Genomic DNA, 18687 nt, shown 5'->3' on the forward strand with positions numbered 1-18687 from the left:
TTACTCTTCCAGAATATGGCATAGAGTTCATGGAAAAAAGTCATACTGATTGAAATGGGCTTTGTTCTTCAAAACAAGGTAGCAATGAGGTGACACAGCTTTATTCAGTGCCCATTGCATTCAGTAGGAAATCTGCTACTGATTACTAACAGAACAGGATCAGTCCCCCTCATAGGAAGCATTATAACAAGCAGTACRCATCTTTTGCAGCAGAGTCTTAATTGCAAACATCTCTTTGGATCAAATATAGGCACGAAATAATCAAAATGCATTAGATCTCTTTGGAATTGAAAAGAGACTCAAGTGGGTCTTGAATTAGTTTCAAAGGACATTCAAGCCCATCTCCACAGCTAAACTTTTCTTTGGAGCTCTGAAAATGCATCGTATTATATTTTTTTGTATTAAAGTTCTCTTGACTTACTGTGCATACAATACAAAAAAAGAAAAGAAGTTTGAATAACAGTTACACCTGAATGATAATCATATATTAATAATCTCCTTGATTACTTTTGTAATTGATAGAGACTTAGGAAATGAAGCTTTCCAGGTGCTGTTTTAAAACACAGAAAGTCCGTATGAGTAGATTGGTAGAAGTTATACAGAATAATAGATAAGCAAACACTGGCTAAGACTAAGACTAAGAGATATTGGAGAAGAATCAACACAACTTTTGTAGGTGAAGTGATATCTCACAAATTTATTAAAGATGTTTGGAGKTCAAATTGGCAAGGGTCATCTAGTATTTATGGTACACTTATGTTTTCAAAAATATTTTTAAAAGCTGCAGTCTCTCACCAAAGTCTTTGAAAGAAATGGATGCATCAGAATAAAAGAGAGAGTTCTGTTCAGAGTTCTTGGCATTCTCCTGAACGTATCTGTATTGAGACGTATTCATAAATACTCTTGGAAAGACAGAGAAGATCCAGATGCTAAAGTTTGAAAATAGTGCAGAATTAGTTTAGGAAGTCAAGTCTACAGATGACAGCAGAAAACTGCAAATAATTGAGCGGCTAGAATAGCTTCCAAAGGAAGAAAGACAAAATAGATTAGGACTCATCCATCAGCTTATGAAAGAGAATTTAAGGAAGAATTTGTGAGAGATCTCTAAACCCATGAGTGGCACGGGAATTTCATCATTTTCCATGATACAAGGAATTAGGAGGACTCAAAYGAAGTCCTATCAGGCAATAGGTTTAAAATGAACAAACGCATGTACTTTTTCACTTAACATGTAACTTAACATATAATTGTACAAAGTGGTCGCCGGACAGCTCAGGATCTCCACCTCCCTGTGGAGGACCACAGATGTCCACCAAAGAGGTGTCATCTCTTTTACCCTTTCCCGCAGCATCACTATTGGCACTTTTAGAGACAGGCTACAGGGGTCTGTGGACCCAGATGAATTCAGATCTGACCCACTGTGGCAGTTCCTACAAAAAAAGTAGTATTTTCTTCATTAAAATTTTAAAAAGAAACATAGTTTTTATAATTAAATTTAATATGTGTTGCTAAAATTCACTCTTTGATCTCTGAGTGCACCRAGTACCAGTACAAAGAGTAAAAGGTGTAAAACTAGATATTCCTAATATTTCTAAAACTGAATTCCTAATAAATCCCTAGAATTTGATCCTATTTTCACTCACTTTGTTAGAAAAACTCCTTTTCTATTGAACTGTAGCAAAATTAACCTGAAAGAATTCTCTCCACCTAGATCACAAACAGTTGTTTAAAAATGTATAAAGTGAGAAGTGTGGACTTTTTAAAGCTGAGGTCAYGGCTCTTTCTTATTCAGTCGTAGCAGCCGTGTACGAAGGGTAGATCAGCTCCCGATGAGTAGAAATCTACATTCAGTAGCCACCTATCATAATCCACTGGGAATGATAAACTCTTAAGGTGACAAAAAAAATAACTGAAAATGTATTATCTGAAAATACTGAAAATGTATTAACCTTTCTGAAAGGTAGTTTCTAGGAAAAAAAGAATTGAGGCCACTGGGAGGTGAAAATGAGATTTGCATTGGAGATGCGTGTGAGCACCCGCTGCAAAACGACAACGCAAAGAGTGAAAGGATAAAACACTCAGCATTCGCAAGCCGTAAGGCACCTCCCTAAATTATAAACTAATAACGATATTCCAAAGTAATTACCTTACGTTCAGGAGCCCATGCTTTTTAAACAGCAGTTTCACGCTTTCTCATGCAGAAGCTGAAAGTGTTTTAAAATGTTAAAGYTTCACATGTATATTTTGCAAAGGTGGAGAATGATTTTTACAAAGTTGATTTTGTTTCTGCCTTTGCAAGTTGTTGCTGGTGATGGAATAAAAGTGCATGCCAGAACCCCCAGACATTAGTGTCCTTAAGGCTGTTCAGTCTTCGTTTTCTTGTGGCCGTACCGCAAACAGCAGACTCACAGCTCAGCAGCTGCTGGAATACTGTAAATGACCGAGTGCCGGGACTGGCGCTGGCTGGCCTCCCGCGGCGCTCTCGGCGGCTCCCCGCTCCCTTGCCTTGGCGGCGAGCCCGCCTGGGCGCCCGCCCTGCCTGCCTCCCTTCCTCTCCAGAAGGCACAAGAAGCCTGAGCAGGGCTGCTCGTCCCCTCTCGCAGAAATACTGACTGCTGTAAAAGGCCACAGACGCCTGCTCCCACGCCGCCGTAGCAGGCTGCCGGCTGCCCGGGAGCCTGTCTCGGGAGCTTGCTGCTGAGGGTGCCAGAAATCACCGTGTATTGTCCTCTGGGGCATTTTTAGGCTTAAAATATGACTCCTTGTAAAATATGAATTGGGCCATTCATTACTGGTGAATTACATTTGCTTAAGCCTTTCAAAGCTGAAATGGGAGGAATCTGTAACAAATGTGTACACCCAGGTACGATGCTTCTTTCTGGAGAAGCCAAGCCCCTGAGATCAGGGGAGGCTCTGGTTTCTGGACAATTGACTGCGTGTACTGAGCTAAMTGCTAAAGGCAGGGTGTATGCTGGAAAGCCTAATAATTCCAGGATTTGTACAAAACAGGAGAAAACACTACAGGTTCATAAGGAGCTTCATGAGCAGCGCTTGGAGCAGCCTTGTGGCGAGAATGGAGCAAGCTGAGGACACTGATGCTGATGTAGCAGAGTTCTGCTCACACAGGAAAAGATTTTCCATCGTCACTAGATGTCAGAAAGTTTATCCGTGGTCATTCAGTAACTTTCCATGCTTTGTTGTGAGATTCATGGGAATCATAAAGCCTRTACCAGAACTTTGAAGAAGGGAGAAGCAATGATAGGGAATCTCAGGCTAGGGATTGACAGTCTGGAGAAGCTCTGCATAACTGAAACATGTAACAAACACCTAGAAAATATTCTGGAGGACAATCTAGTTTCTCTGCTGCCAGGTTTTCAATGTGAAATCCTAAAAGAGATTCTCGTAACTYGTAATATAAGTCTGGAAGGGAATTTTGATGAGCAGGCCTCACTTTCTCTATTTCAGAGTACGAGGAGATATAAAAGAGTGAAAACAAGGAGAAACAAGAGCAAAATACACCTACTATAATCTAAAATTGACTTGATAGAAACAAATACAAACAATGCAGTGTTTTTTAAAGAAACAAAAAAATTCTCAATGTCTGGTAGAAAATGGGCAGACTACATCAATTCTTAGAGACAATAGAAATAAACAGCAGAATTCACTTGTCTTAAAAGAAACAAAAATAGCTGCTCTAAGCAAAATGCACAGACTCTGTAAAAATCCCACAGATCTCATGTGGCATTGTGCCAATCAAAACACAGGAAAGTGAAAAAATACAATGCAAGGCAGAAACCTCCCAAAATGTTTTTTTTTTTCACTGTGCAGAGAATATTAAGAATACTTAGAATTACCATAAGCCCGTGCTGATTTGTAAGGCAGCTAGCAGAGCATTTGGCAATGGAGTTACCTGAACACAGAGGTGACCAGGACCTGCTGATAGTTGACTATTGCGCTTATTATTAAAGGAACTCAGCTAAGTAATTTGTTAGTCAGCAAGGAAATGAATCACAACAAGACAGCAATGACATCTATGATAAATTTATTTCAGATGGCAGAACACATTAAATGTCTCAAGAATTTCAAATATTTGAAAGGTATGGGCTTTCTAGTCATACTTACAGCCTGTATTATTCAGAGGTCACTGGACTTTGGAAGCTATGTTGAAATAGCAAAGCAAACACTAASGCAAATGAAGATGATTAAGACCCTACCTTGGATTACCTCATTACAGAGCCACACCTCTACAATCAAGGGCCTTGTTCGCATGTATACTACAGACAAGAAAGATCAGTCTGGCAAAAATGCAGACATTTGAAGGTGTTCTCGTTAACTAAGCCACATCTCATTATGAAAGCGCAACTTGTGACGACAAAATGGCAAGGGAAAAGAAGAGCAACTAWCTCACAAACCTTTAGAGCCTATTGCTGAGCAGAGAGAAGAAACAACTCATTTGCAAACAATGAAAATAAAACTACCAAATGCTATAAAACCTGTCTTTCAAGTCAGAGATGCCACATTCATTCCAGATAAAAAGAATATTCCAAGTAGGACTACCATCTGTCTGTTTTCTCCTGAATATATCTTCTTTCCCACTTAGAAATGGTCCAGCATGATATAGAAGAATTATGTATTTATCTAAGATTTTGAGGTATGCAACAGCCCCTTCCTGTTGAATTTGATGGCTTTCCAGTGGCTATGAGCATGAGTTGTGAGTGTAGGCTTGACATCATAGATTTGGAAATCCTGGACTTTCACAGCACATTGGATATTATGACTCCAGTAGGTTTGATGTTTTTTTTTTCCAGAAAGTGTTGCTGTGCATGTGGAGCATGGTTACAGGATACAGGAACAAAAGGGATGGCACTGACCATAAATTCCAGGCTCCTTCTGAAGGTCTAACACAGAGCACTTTTACTGTGGACAACTGAGAAACACTACAGTGATAGGGCATAGCCATAATTCGAACCTATATAACAGTACAGGTAAGATCAGAGGTTTGTCTAGCCCTGCACCTTTTCTCCAACAGTGGCCACCACTGAGTGACCAGGGAAGGTTATAAGCAGCCTCCAGAAAGCCTTCCCAAGATATTTTCTCAGCATCTAGTGATCAGTCAGTCTAGGGCTTCCTAAACCAGAGGCTATGTTTTGATGGCAAATAGTAATGGTGTCCTTTTCTTCCATGAGTTTATCAAATTCCTTTTTGAATCCAGGTACATATTTAGCATCTGCAATGTCCTGTCACAAGGAATTCTAGGTTCATTATGTGATGAGTGAAGACAAATCTTGTATTTGTTTGGAGACTGGCACGTTCTGGTTTCATTAGGTGTCCTCTAAAACAGAGGTGTTGGAAGACAATGTTTGGAAGACACAGTTATTTCCTATTCACATTTTCCAGCACACCCCTAATTTAATTGCTCTCTAACATAAGTCTTAGTTCTTTTCCCAACGCAAAGCCTTCATCTACTTAATTGTTCTTCATGTTGTCATCATTCTCTATCTTTAACCATCCTTGCTGCGCTTATCTCTRTCCTTTACAGTACAACTATATCTTTCCTCAGATGAGCAAAGAACTATAAATGCTGTTGAAGATGTGGATACCTCAAGCATTTATTCAACAGCAAAAAGGCATTTTCTCTTTTGTTCTGGATTCCCTTTCTAYTGATATCTAGCATTGTTTTTGTGTTCACTTTGCATTTATCTACAGTGATTTTTTGTTGCCTCCTTACTATATGGTAAGTGGTTCTTCTGTGAGTCTTTGCACTATAGCTTTTATCACTCTGACTAATTCAGTGACACCAGCAAACATTTTCACTCCTATTCCACACTTTTTTCTTATCACTTGTGATCTGTGTTGAGCAACACAGACTTCAGCCTAGATAAATGTGGGCCTCTGTTTGTAATCTTTCTCTACTGTGAAAAACAGCTGTTTGTTCCTGTCCCTTTTTCTTATCTTCTGAACATTTCTTCATGTCTGATTAGCTTCCTCAGGAGCCTTTAGCGATGCAACTCATTGAATGCCTTTTGGAAATCCAGGCAGATGGTATCAAACAGGTCTGTGTTGCCAACATGTTTTATTGATTCTGTTGGAGAACTTCAGTAGACTTGTGAAGCATGACTTCCCTTTACAGAAGCCCTGCTGGCTCTTGTCCATTATACTATATTTCTCCTGATAGCTGATAATTCTACTCTTTATTACAGTTTCTTCCTATTTAACCAGTAGAGATAATCATGGTTGTTAGTCTGGAATTTCAGAGATCTGCCCYGCAGTCCTGCTTAAAAACTGGCGTCAGGATAATAAGCGTTAAGTTTAGCAATGGCTTCTCTGAACCTTTTCTCTGTTGTATGCATTAAATTCATGCATGGTTAGGCAGCTGGTGCTCGGCACCTTCAACGTGCGTGCAGCTCCAAGATGCTGCTGCCTGACCACGGCAGGGGCTGAGCAGTGCTGCTGGGAGTAGCAGGCTTGAGAATCTTGTTCAGAAACTCCTGCTGAGTGTATGGTCTCCTGTGTGAGCAGGCTAAAAGAAGACCATTCATGTTTCATTTAGAGTGAGCCAAAGCTACAAAAGAGCTCAGGCAGCAGCTAGGCTTGAGCTTAACCATAGTTCAGGCTTTTCAGGATCTTTGAATTTGGCTGAGCTTATTAGAAAACTATATATTTTGTTCCACTAGCTTTATTTGTTGACTTCACTGGATTTGTATAACTGAAGGGAAGGACAAGATTAAAAGCAGGCTAAACCCAGGAGGCAACACACCTAGCTGCTTTAGCATTCTGTTTCAGAAGCTCTGGGTGTACCTGAAAGTAGTCAGGTTTTTCAAATTTTTTTAATTTAGTATTCAAAGCATTCAGCTATGATATTGCCTATTCATTGCTTCTACTAGATAGATTCTGGGGAAAAAATAGTCTATTATGTTGTGGGCTCTTGGATTTGTGTTCRTTTGGGAGAAAAATAATATACTCCATAGAGATCCTAGTGGATTCTGCAGGTATTTTGAATAATACAGCCTGTTYGTATAGATAAGAGATTTGACCTATTTTTCAATTGTCTTATTCAGAGGGATTTTATCTTATTCTGAAAGACTTTCTGGCTACTTAGTGGATATATCCCTCCAAAGTACTGCCGTTATAATCATTTGTACAAATATCAACTGTCCAAACAGTGTGTCTATCACAGGGCACATGCTGTAGCATTGGAAAACATTGATGGAATATATTTGCCTCTTATTTTTTACACATCATTTGCAAATATTGCTATCATCAAATACGAGTACTTGAGTTTGTTCTCCGTCATGCACGCTGCAATGTTTTCAAATTGGCTTTGTTGTTTCTTTGACACATGACAAGATGCTTTCTGTGATGAAAGGCATGACTTACTTTGGTGCTCTGCCCACATGCCTACACTGTCTTTCTCTTTCTGAGTATTAATAATTTCCATCCAGTTACATTCTTCCACACAGTGCTTTGAAAGAGCTTAATATACGCTCTGGTACTCTATCATAATTTATATCTTGCTCATTTAGTATGTGAGATTATATTAATAGAGGACAGAAATCCATTCTCAATTTGTAAACACAAAGTCCCAGGACAATATAGCCATCCAGATGGCAGTTAGTGTGAATTTTGCATTTTGATTGAGATGGTTAATATTGATGTGAAAACAACAGTAAAAAAACAGGTTGGCAGAAAACTCCCCATTGACTATGCATCTGGCAATGCAGCAGATAGAGCATTTATTCCACCAAATACAGAGAATTTGTTGCACTTAGAAAACATAACCAAGCACAATGGTTTCTGACTCAAATCAAGTAGATTTTCTTTTGTGCTAAATGGGAATAAAAATGTATTCCCTACTAGCAGACCATATAAACTGGTACAACTTCCAGTAAGGAAAGGCAGTGAATTGTTTTAAAGTTGAATTATTTAACAAGAACGTGTATATACAACACTTTCAAGACTGCATATTCAAAAATGATAGACAAAAAAAATGCATGTGCAAAGCAGAGCTTTATGACTGATTTATTTGTGCAATTCCTACATTTTCATATATAAGAACTAAATAAAAGGAAGAAAAGAAATTATTTTAAAAGAGCCCCAGGTTATTTTTCTTCAATGAGTGATGCTGAAATTTAGCAGCTGCCCTCATGCTTTGTGTAAATTTCCTTTTATCACGACTGAATCATTTTTTTCTTCCTCTTTCTGTTTTAGTTGATAAATTTATACATTTTAGTATCCCTTTTAGTTTGCTATGAAACTAAGTAGCTCAAAGTCTCTGTACTCAGAGTACAGAACAAAATTTAACTAACTGCTGAACATTGCATAAGTCATGCAAATATTTTTGACGCTCCAGATTCTTTTGTTCCATCAAAGTTAATACAGCAAGAGTGAATACAGGTGTGAGCAGTCAGAAATCACTTTATTAAAAATATTCCATCATAATAGTCCATTTAGAGAAGCTAAAACTTTAAGTGTGGGCTTTTGACACACACTCTACGTTTACGTCTTGTAATTGCCTTGCCATCTTCTAGGTGGTGTAAAAATCCTGAGTCATTTAGGCTCGTATCTGACAAAGAACRTGCACCGTCTCTATTAGATTGCAACTTCTCTTCCTCATGGCAACCATCTATGCTCTGCCCATGGCACTGGGAAGTCCTCTGTGAGTCTTGAGGAAGCCAGGCCCACAACCAGTCTCTCAAGGCAGCTTCACAACCATGGCTCCTGAACTRAGACTTTCAGCTTGTGGCCAGTCCRTCACTTACATTCTTCATTACACAGACTCCAGGGTTTTAAGAAAGTTCTCAAGGAAAAAATGAAGTACAACTTATTTATATACATATCTAGCATTCCCAGYGGACCTGAGGTGCCAAGAAATCCACTGAATTCCACCAGAATGCTACTGAATCACATGGACCATTTTCTGACGAACTAGCTTTGCTTGAATGCTGAGTCAGTGGACTTGGTTGCTAGGTCCTATATCAATGTCCTACATCCTGGCAATGCCACTGTCTTGATTAGCTGTTAATGGAATATGCACTGAATATCGATAGTGTATTAATATCTGCACTATCATTTCTATTGCAATAAATGATGTATGGTAGGAATGGTGACGGCTGCCCAGTAGAGTAGTTCCCTTTCCTCCTGTGGCCCTTCCTTCCTGCTGTTCCCAGGTGTCAAGAACAGGTCATATAGGTGCCTTGCTTACTCTTAAGCAATCAGTCTTTAACCCAAAGCTTCCTCCTCTGTTTTCTTCTTTTCCCTAGAAACTGCACCTACTCATTGTGTCTTTTACCCTTCATCCCTGGCAAGCAGACCCAGACCTCAGTGCTGTTTTTCAATAAAATATGATCTGGAACTTTGCACAGTTCTTATCATCATTATTCAAGAAAGATTGGTTCAACTTAAAGAATTAATTCAATTCTCCGGATGTAGAGAAGGTCTGTTAGGAATGATTAGGAACTCATAGTGTAAGAGGAGAGTAAAACTGTAGCTTTTCTAATATAGTAAAACAAAGACTAAGATGAATGGGAGGAAGAGATACTTGGCACAGGAAAAAAAATATCCCTGAAAAACAGAGGTTGGAAATAAGGAAAGGCTCCTAACATTATAGCAGTGAGGTTTTGAAACAGTCTTCCAGTGGCACCAGTGGAGGTGAACATTATGATTTATTTTGAGATGACACTTGGCAGTGTTATTAATAGCATTATGTATTATGTTTGCACATGGTGGGAGGAGCTTGGATGCTCTTATCCTGTGTTCATCTATTCCAGAATTTGAGGGACAGTTGTGCCTAACTTCAGTCTCACTGATTTCAGCTCTACCTGAGGCTATTATGCCTTTTTTTGTTTGTCACTAATAGTTCACCATGCTTCCAGTCTTTAGTGTGGCATCTGGCATATCTGATGGAGACTGCACAGTAACAAAAGCTAAATGAATTGACAACATTTTTTCTACATTTTCATTAGGAACATTTTATGCATTGAAGTGCAATGTTTGGAACAGCATTGCAAATAGATTTCTGCAGAAGGGAATCTTCATTAACAGTTTGTCTCTAATGTRTATTTCTCATGTCACCTAATTAAAGTCTAAAGAACTGTTCCTTTCCTGAAAGACTTTCCTTTTGATATAAGCATAGTCAAAGATCAGAAACTTCATAAGGAATATACGACTGTGGGGGTCTCCTGGCTGAAGTGCTGAAAGTTCACCCAGCAGTCTTGCAGGTAATAGCATTATGTGATTCCTTACAGAAAAAAACAACTACACTTTGTCACTCCTACGGAGGTTGTTTTAGAACTCCTTATTCTTCTCACCAGATTTCACGGTCAATATATTTATTTATTCTTGTGACAAAGTTGTCTTTTAGCTTAAGTAAAATTTCTTTCTATTTTTTTTAACCTCCTGATACATTTTTAGAGTGGTAATGTCTTTTCTCAGCCTTCATTTCAAGGTCCTCTTAGTTTTCTCCGGGAAGAGAGACTTCCATTCTCTTTAATATGCTAGTAGTCCCACTGGACCTGACTGAAATCTTGTTAGAGAAATATTGATAAACAAACACTCAGACTTCTTTAATTTGAATTTTTCTCTCTGTCAGCTCTTGAAAAGTTTAAACCTGAAATTGAGCTTACAGAGAGAACTGGCTTTCCTACCTCTATTCAACCTGTTTATTTTTAGCTGAGTATTACTGAATATGGAATCAGTCCAGTTTACATCCTGGTTCTATTTCCTGTTTACATGAACCAGTCTAGTGTCACCATCATATTTCTGGACCTCTCTGGAAGCCTGTGTGCAGCCTTCCTTCCACTTCTGAAGAGAGCTGCATTACACAATAAAACTATTGTTGTGACCTCAAATAAAGAAATATGGATATCACTGAGCACGAGATACGTTCGTTCTATGCCACTTTATTAAATGTGCACRGTATGTTATATGCCAGATATAATATTAAACCTCTAATTGAAATATGTGGGAAAATTCACTTTGGAGAGTAGAGTCAGAACTGTAGTCTTATCTGAAGTTATTGTAAAAAAAGACCTGATCACTTAGAGAATGGCTACTGACAACACAATTTCCATGAAGTGCTGGGGGCTGGGTTGGGTTTTTTTTTTTGTCTTGGTTTTGTTTCCCAAATCAAGGGGCTCACATATCCCTTAAGAGACTATTAAAAAGCAAAACAAAACAAAACTATCAAATAAATGAGAATCTGAACTGCCCATTATGAGTAGCAATGCTCATAACAACAGGCATTTCAGATGAGGGACTCTTAGGCAGCTCAGTTTCACCAGCGTATCTAATGCATTAGTAGCAGCAGTCTCAGCCCTTGTTATTGTTATTTTAGCAGAACTTTCTGAATAAAATAGAATATTACATATGTCCTGAAAATGTTAACGCCAGTTAAAAGAACAGTCTCTAATCATTTTGGCCCAGATTTTGCATAAAAATAAATAAATAAATAAATAAATAAATAAATAAATAAATAAAGTTAGGCTTTAGAGAAGTGGAGATATTTTGGTTCATATCCATTAATGTAAAAATAGGCAAACATAAGCCTGAGATTTATTTAAGAATAATACAAGTATTACTACACTAACAAATAAGAGCCTTAAAATAAAACTGATATTAAACAGATTTATTATTTTGCTCTTGAGATTGATATACAAACAATAGACAATATAAATGATGCAAAGCACATTCAGTTTTAATAAATCTTTCAGTTTTATTGATGTAAGATTTTAAAACTAAGATTCTGGGGTTCTTTTTAAAGGGCCACTGCAGACAATATTTATTTAAATAACTAGTTTCAAAATCAAAATTTGAAAGACTGCTTTGAATTCAAATATTCAGATTCTTTTCTAGTTTCTTTTAAACATGCTGATGTTTTTTCATGCTTTTTTCTGACACTTGTAGGCAAAGATTTGAGTGCACCTAACATGCCCTGYGTACAGGCTTGCCTTCTGCTACGTGCATTTCCCTTTCAGATGCGCTGCTGCTGGGCCTGGGGAATACCCTTTACGAAAGCTTTGTTAAAAGCAGGCAAATGAGGTTCCCTCTGAGCAGCCCACAATAGTTCTGCAACTGCCCTTTGACTTGCAGGAAAATAGGCTTCTGCCAAGTGTAGAGTGGGGTCCAAGGATAGCAGTATTTCCATTTTGGAAATCATAGGTCCAATTTCAATCAATTCAAAACACACAGAGAGATAGAAAATAGCACCCAATTTCTTCTCTTACATCCAGCAATTGGAATCAGATATCCCACTGAAAATCAGTGTTCCTCTGTTAAAGTGAAACATGTAAAATAACGATCAGTCCTACCTGTGGTTTACAATGAAACTTTCAAAAAGTAGCTATCAAAAGGCCACAGAGTGATCTGTTTGGGGTCTGCGTGCTATTTATTTTAATACCGTTAAAATCATGCTGAAGATATTCATTGTATTCTAAAAAAATCCCATTTTTTACATCCACAAAAAAATCAATCAAAACATCTCAGTCAATAAGACATATCTTTAATTGAAAGAAATCTCAAAGTTAAACAGAAAAATTCTAAGTCTAGGCAATGTTTCACAGCTATTTTCATTTTTAGAACTGCTCTTGATGAATGATTATGTTGATGATTATCATGCATGTGCTTATTTTAGTTTCCATTGCAAGTTAGTAACATTTCAAAATCATGTTCATTGTGAAGCTTGTTAAAGTAGATACAGCAGCAGGAACAAAATTTCTCCTCTGCACAGAAAGGGTGTGTGTGTGCACACACGTGCAGCACTACAGTTAGGAATTCAAATTATGTCTGGTCTTTTTCTCATAAAACTCAGTAAACATAATCTAAAATATTTATTAATTATRTAGGAAGTATCACATTTAAAGTGTTTTAGTAATATTATGCAACAAATTCCAAAAGATMCAAAGATGAGATAAGTAAATAAATAAAAAATTGAGAAGAAAGCCATACAATATTAAATTGTTATGAAAGTCTTCTCAGTGGTGGTTATAGAAGAGGAGTCTATCTTTGCCTAACGGAAAGAAAKAGAGGCAAATGTCAAGAAATTGAACAGTCATGTGGCACTTAATTAGCATGAATGGAACATATACTGACACTGATCAGGACTTTATGACTCATTTAAAATTAAATTAGTTTTGGATTTAGATCAGGGATTCAAATTTTCATTATATACAAAGGATACAACGTATTTTCTTGAAATTTAAAGTCCAAAAGCTTCACCTACAAAATGAGTATTTCGAGAATTCAGGGGGATTCCTGTTAGTTTGTTACTTATAACCTAAGTGCTCAAGTTGTAACTTATAATCTGACACAAAACCTGGTATGATTATTTTTTATCTTATTCAGAAACAAAACTGACTAAATAAAAATATGTTTTGAGCATCACAGTATACAGAAGTATTTGATGCTGATATTCCTGAATGCTTCATTTAACTGTTTTCAACTAGTATGAAACATTTTGACATTTGTGGAGAGACACGTTGTATTTTACTTTGTCAGATCAATGACAAATGTTTCATTGGGACTTAGTTTACCTTTATGTGTACCTTAAGCTGTTGAACAGCTTCCTAGGCAAACATACTTCATGTGCTAGTTCTTCCATGTGCTAGGTCCTTATCCCAAATTGTACTGTCTTCACTGGTAAAGACATTTCTGCATCTGTAAATATAACAGTGCATTGTTTTTGTCAGAAAGCAGGAAAATGGGCAAAATCGTTCCATGTGGAAGATTTAACTTTTGCAGAAACAGCATTTTCCATTGAAACCCTACATTTTTAGAAAATTTCCAACCAACTATACTTTAAATACATTTCAAAATTGTATTTTAAACTCCAGAATATTAGTATATAATTTTTAGCCTAAATGATCTTGATTACAAAAATACTTTTCAGAAACACAGTATAGATAAAATTTGTTGGGATTTCACATGCAGGACATATTAATCATAACGTAATTTTAATTACAGTAATAGATTACACACCACTGTTACTAACATAATGTTACTCTAAACAGCTAGGTAAAATCTGAGCATTTGTAGTTTATTGCAAAGGCAAGGAGAAATTACTGATGAAGTCAGCCATTACTGTAATGTAATCCTGACAGTTTAAAGGGAACATACAAAGCCTTATTTTTCTGGGGAAAGGAAAAATCAAACAGAAGATGATGCCTTACTCAGAGCTGTTAAGGCTCTTTCAGCCTCCCCCGCAGCTCAGAAGCTCTCTTTGACTTCTTCAGGAAGCAGAGTTTTGGGTAGATCTGTGCTATTTTTTGAGCATGGCTCCAAGCCCACACCAGAGCCCAAACTGACACTACAGCCAAACAGTTCTGAGATGAGACCATGCCCCAATCACAGTGTTCAGGCAAACTCTGAAGTTTGGTAAACTGGGAGGTTTGGGACTCTGCTACTGCTTCCTACACCCATCCATTGGCTGCGCACAAGAATACTGTGTGTGCCAGGAAAGCTTTTACCAGTTAGCACATACTTACCTTGTGGGGACATAAAAAGCTGTCACTGAACAGGAAAATTGGCTGTCTTCCTTCCTTGCAGCAGCTGAAGTTGTGTGTGTGGGGGGGAGGCGGGGGGTAATGGAGGATGCAAAATGAGATTAATAGCAGAAAAGCTGCAGGTAAGCTTCTCTCCCAGGACCATACTTGTAAGGATTGTTAAGACACAACCACAACGTACTTCTACAGATTTTGGTTGCAGCTTCCTGTTCTATCTGTAGGGTGAGTAATTCACCCTACGTTTCACTCCTTTTTTCCACCTCTCTCCTACTGCTACACAAATACACACTCATGCACATATGCTAGACTGGTCAGATGTCTGGCCCAGACAATTTGAGTTTCAAATCAAAAGTCTAGGTTAAAGCACTGCTTCTGCTACTGAATGTGTAGGTTTCCGTGTTCACAGTGGAGAGATGAGACAGCCCAGTGCAACATTTGCRGGGCTGAGCGAGGTAAAACTAGTGCTACTGAGTTTGTGCTCAGGAAAATCTGGCAATTCTAACATGTACACATGCATATGCAAACAATGCTAAGTGAAGTTCCCCACCCAGGTATTTCAGATGTCTTTGTTTTGTATATGCCTTTGCTTTGGCTGGTGACACAAGCCTGGTTTGGGGGATGGGGGCTCTTTCTGAGATTGTATATTCTTATTACGTAACTCAGAGGAAAGGTCATTGTTACACTTGTCAGTTTAAAACAGTTTATTGCAATACAACAGATTATGAACAAGTCCAGATTGATAATTTGTGTACTTTTAATGTGGGGCAATAATGACATAAGAACCAAATGCAACAAATCATGACCTTTCTTCTTCTGCTAATCAAGGCCTCTGTAACTATAGTGTGACTAGAATCATAGAATTGGTAAGGTTGGAAGGGACCTCTGGAGATCATCTAGTCCAACCTCCCTGCTCAGCAGGTCTAACAGAGCATGGTAGACAGGATTGCGTACAGGAAGGCCTTGAAGATCTCCAGAGAAGGAGACTCCACAACCTCTCTGGGCAACCTGTGCCAGGGCTCTGTCACTCCCACAGTGAAGAAATTCCCCCTCACGTTCAGGCAGAACTTCCTGTGCTTCAATTTCTGCCCATTGCCTCTTGTCCTGTCACACGGGACAACTGAAGAGAGTCTGGCCCCATCCCCTTGACACCCTCCCTTCAGGTACTTGTACACATTGATCAGATCCCCCCTCAGTCTTCTCTTCCCCAGGCTAAACAGGCCCAGCTCTCGCAGCTGTTCCTCATAGGGCAGGTGCTCCAGCCCTCGGATCATCTTTGTAGCCCTACGCTGGACTCTCTCCAGCAGCTCCACATCTCTCTTGTACTGGGGAACCCAGGACTGGACACAGTACTTGAGATGAGGCCTCCCCAGGGCTGAGGAGAGGAGCAGGATCACCTCCCTCCACCTGCTGGCAACACTCTTTCCAATGCATCCCAGGAGACCATTGGCTTTCTTGGACACAAGGGCACATTGCTGGCTCATGGTCAACTTGTCATCCACCAGGTCCTTCTCCACAGAGCTGCTCTCCAGAAAGTCAGCCCCCAGCTTGTACTGGTGCCTAGGGTTATTTCTCCCTAGATGCAGGACTCTGCACTTGCCCTTGTTGAACCTCAGGAGGYTCCTCTCCGCCCAGCTCTCCAGCCTGKCCAGGTCTCTCTGAATGGCAGCACAGCCCTCKGRTGTGTCAGCCACTCCTCCCAGCTTGGTATCATTGGCAAACTTGCTGAGGAGGCACTCTGTCCCTTCATCCAGGTCATTGATGAAGAAGCTGAACAGGATGGGACCCAGTACTGAGCCCTGGGGGATGCCACTATCCACAGGCCTACAACTAGACTCCACGCCACCGATGACGACCCTCTAAGCTCTGCCTTTCAACCAGTTCTCAATCCACCTCGCTGTCCACTCGTCTAACCCGCACTTCCTGAGCTTATCTAGGAGGATGTTATGGGAGACAGTGTCAAAAGCCTTGCTGAAGTCAAGGAACACAACATCCACTGCTCTTCCCTCATCTACCCAGCCAGTCATGCCATCCTAGCAGGCTATCAGATTGGTTAAGCAGGATTTCCCTTGGTAAATGATTTGAGTGAGGAAGATCATACCATATTCAAGACTTTTCATCAATGCTTAGACCCACCTATCATTTTTTTACAGTTACATGCCTTCTGGCCTGTTGAACAGGTTTACCAGGCTATTACTGAGCAAACTAAGCAACTTCCCCAAAGCAGAAGGAAATGAAGCAAAATGTCATAAAAAATTTTTATGAAGAATCATCATGTTATTATCATTGTTGTTACTTCTATATTGCCATTTTGGTCATATCCTCACTGGGCTTTTTAAGTCACATCTATCCTTCTTGGTGATCACTTTGTACCCTTTCTATCTATGCCTATACTTCCCCCCCCCCCACTTCCCCTTAATGCTGCTTTAAGGTAGGAAGGAAAGAGGAGGAAAAGAGTGGGCCTCTTTGTGGCTCTTCAGGGCTGATTATTTTATGGAGACTTGAAAGGGGGGACTGGGCTCTCACAGTTGATGCATTTGTGTTAGATATTTACATTACTTTTCTGTGGTGGAGTTGAAGCTCCCATGCACAGGAAAGTTTTTCAAGGCTCAATACCTCAGCACAGCACTGAATCTCTCTCCCAGTTCCTTGATGTGTCCCTCTGTGCCCCATATGTTAGCCTCCATGAACATCAGCTGTTAAAAAATAAGCCCTTTGTAAGAGTCTCTGTCAAATCGTGCAAGAACACAAACCCTCTCAATTTTTCAGCCTGCTCCTCTGCCACAGATGATTGCTGTACAGCAGGAGAAAATATCTGCTGCTTTTTTTTTTTTTTGACACATTAACTTTGAAACCTTTATTGAGAAGCATTAGGTAATTTTGGCTAAGACTGCACTGATTCACTGTGATGCTTTTTTTGTTTTTTCCTCCTTTTGGTTTTATTGATGCCCAATACAAAAGCAGAACAGACATAATAAACAATATCATTRATCACGATACTATGTCACAATAAATTAACTTCTTAATGTAAAAGGYAAAAATAACACTCCTTTATCTTACCATCTCTAAACGTGTTGACATTAGCAAAACATCTAACRTTATCTAAGAAAGCAAAATAAAAATACTTTCAAGTAAAAATGACTGACATCCCTGCAGGCATTTCCCTTGCAACAACGGAGCATTTTCTGAAGGAAGGAAAAAAACCCTCTTGCTGTCAGGACTTTTAAAACCAGATCTGACTCCTTGCAATACTTTGAATACAACAAAGGTCCCCCAGTGCCACTGAAAGATGAACCCCCCGGATCTCCCCCGTAGGAGCCGCGCTGCCGACAGCCGCGTCTCGTCGCACGTCTGTAAAAACAGAAAATGGGGAAAACGGCCCCGGCGCAGCCCCCCGCCCCCACCGCCCGCCATCTTCCCGCCGCCCCTTTACCACCGCTGCGCCGCCCGCTCGGCCGCTGGAGCGCTGCGCCCCGCCGCGGCCTCCTGCCGCGGCCTGAGCCGTCCCCCCGGGCCTCTCAGCGGGACCCTCCGTGCGAGGGTAGCAGCGGCAAACCCGCCGCGGCAAACCCGCCGCGGCGCCTCGCCTTGCCGGCCGCGCTGCCCGAGCGGGCGCCGCCGCCCCGGCGCGACTACAGGTCCCGGCATGCCGCGCGCCGCCGCGCCGCAGCCTGGGAGCTGTAGGCGCCAGCAGCCCCGCTATTGTACTCGAGCCAAGGGAAGCCGCSCGGCGCTCCGCTGAGGCTCCCCCTCCCCCGCCTTCCTAATGGTCCTTTCCAGAGCTACGTTCGGCGCCCTTCGGAAGGTCCCATCCGTGGGAAACGGGAGGGGCCGATGAAGCGGGGCGAGGCGAGGAGCGGAACGCAGCTCTCCCCCCCCCTCCCGGGGCTGGGCTAGGCGATGATTAGCGTGCGTCGCCACCAATGCGGCGGGGGCTGCGGCGCGAAGAGCCAATGGGCGGGGAGCGGTGGGCGGGAGTAGGAAGCGCCGGCGGAGGGGGTGCCGCGCCTGCGTGGGGTGGGGGGCGGCGATTTCGTCGTGTCGCTGGGTCGGCGGCGCCCGGGGCGGGTTGGGCCGGGCCGGGCGGAGGGAGGGAGGATGGAGCGGGCGGCGGCGCGGCCGTGAGCGGGGTGTGGAGCCGTGCGCGCGGCCGCGGGGCAAGCCGGGGCGGCGGCGGCGGCGGAGTGACGGGCTC

General features: G+C 40.9%; 2 long non-coding RNA genes across 3 annotated transcripts; both read right to left on the reverse strand.

Moving 5' to 3' along the window:
* Positions 1-8397: 8397 nt before the first annotated feature.
* Positions 8398-12266, reverse strand: LOC146601814 (uncharacterized). Its single transcript, XR_014895032.1, has 2 exons — positions 12222-12266; positions 8398-8797 (listed from the first exon to the last, which is right to left on the reverse strand). It is a non-coding gene; the product is annotated as an uncharacterized LOC146601814 (long non-coding RNA).
* A 250-nt stretch (positions 12267-12516) lies between these two features.
* LOC146601815 (uncharacterized) lies at positions 12517-18119 on the reverse strand. Of its 2 annotated transcripts, none has more exons than XR_014895030.1 (4): positions 17926-18119; positions 17109-17188; positions 13539-13650; positions 12517-13003 (listed from the first exon to the last, which is right to left on the reverse strand). It is a non-coding gene; the product is annotated as an uncharacterized LOC146601815 (long non-coding RNA). The 2 variants fall into 2 exon arrangements; XR_014895029.1 differs by having other exon boundaries at positions 13527-13650.
* Between the last annotated feature and the right edge of the window lie 568 nt (positions 18120-18687).

The sequence above is a fragment of the Rhea americana genome, unplaced genomic scaffold (assembly GCF_003343005.1).
Source record: "Rhea americana isolate MKP2758 unplaced genomic scaffold, rheAme1 scaffold_1, whole genome shotgun sequence".
Classification (NCBI taxonomy): Eukaryota; Metazoa; Chordata; class Aves; order Rheiformes; family Rheidae; genus Rhea; species Rhea americana.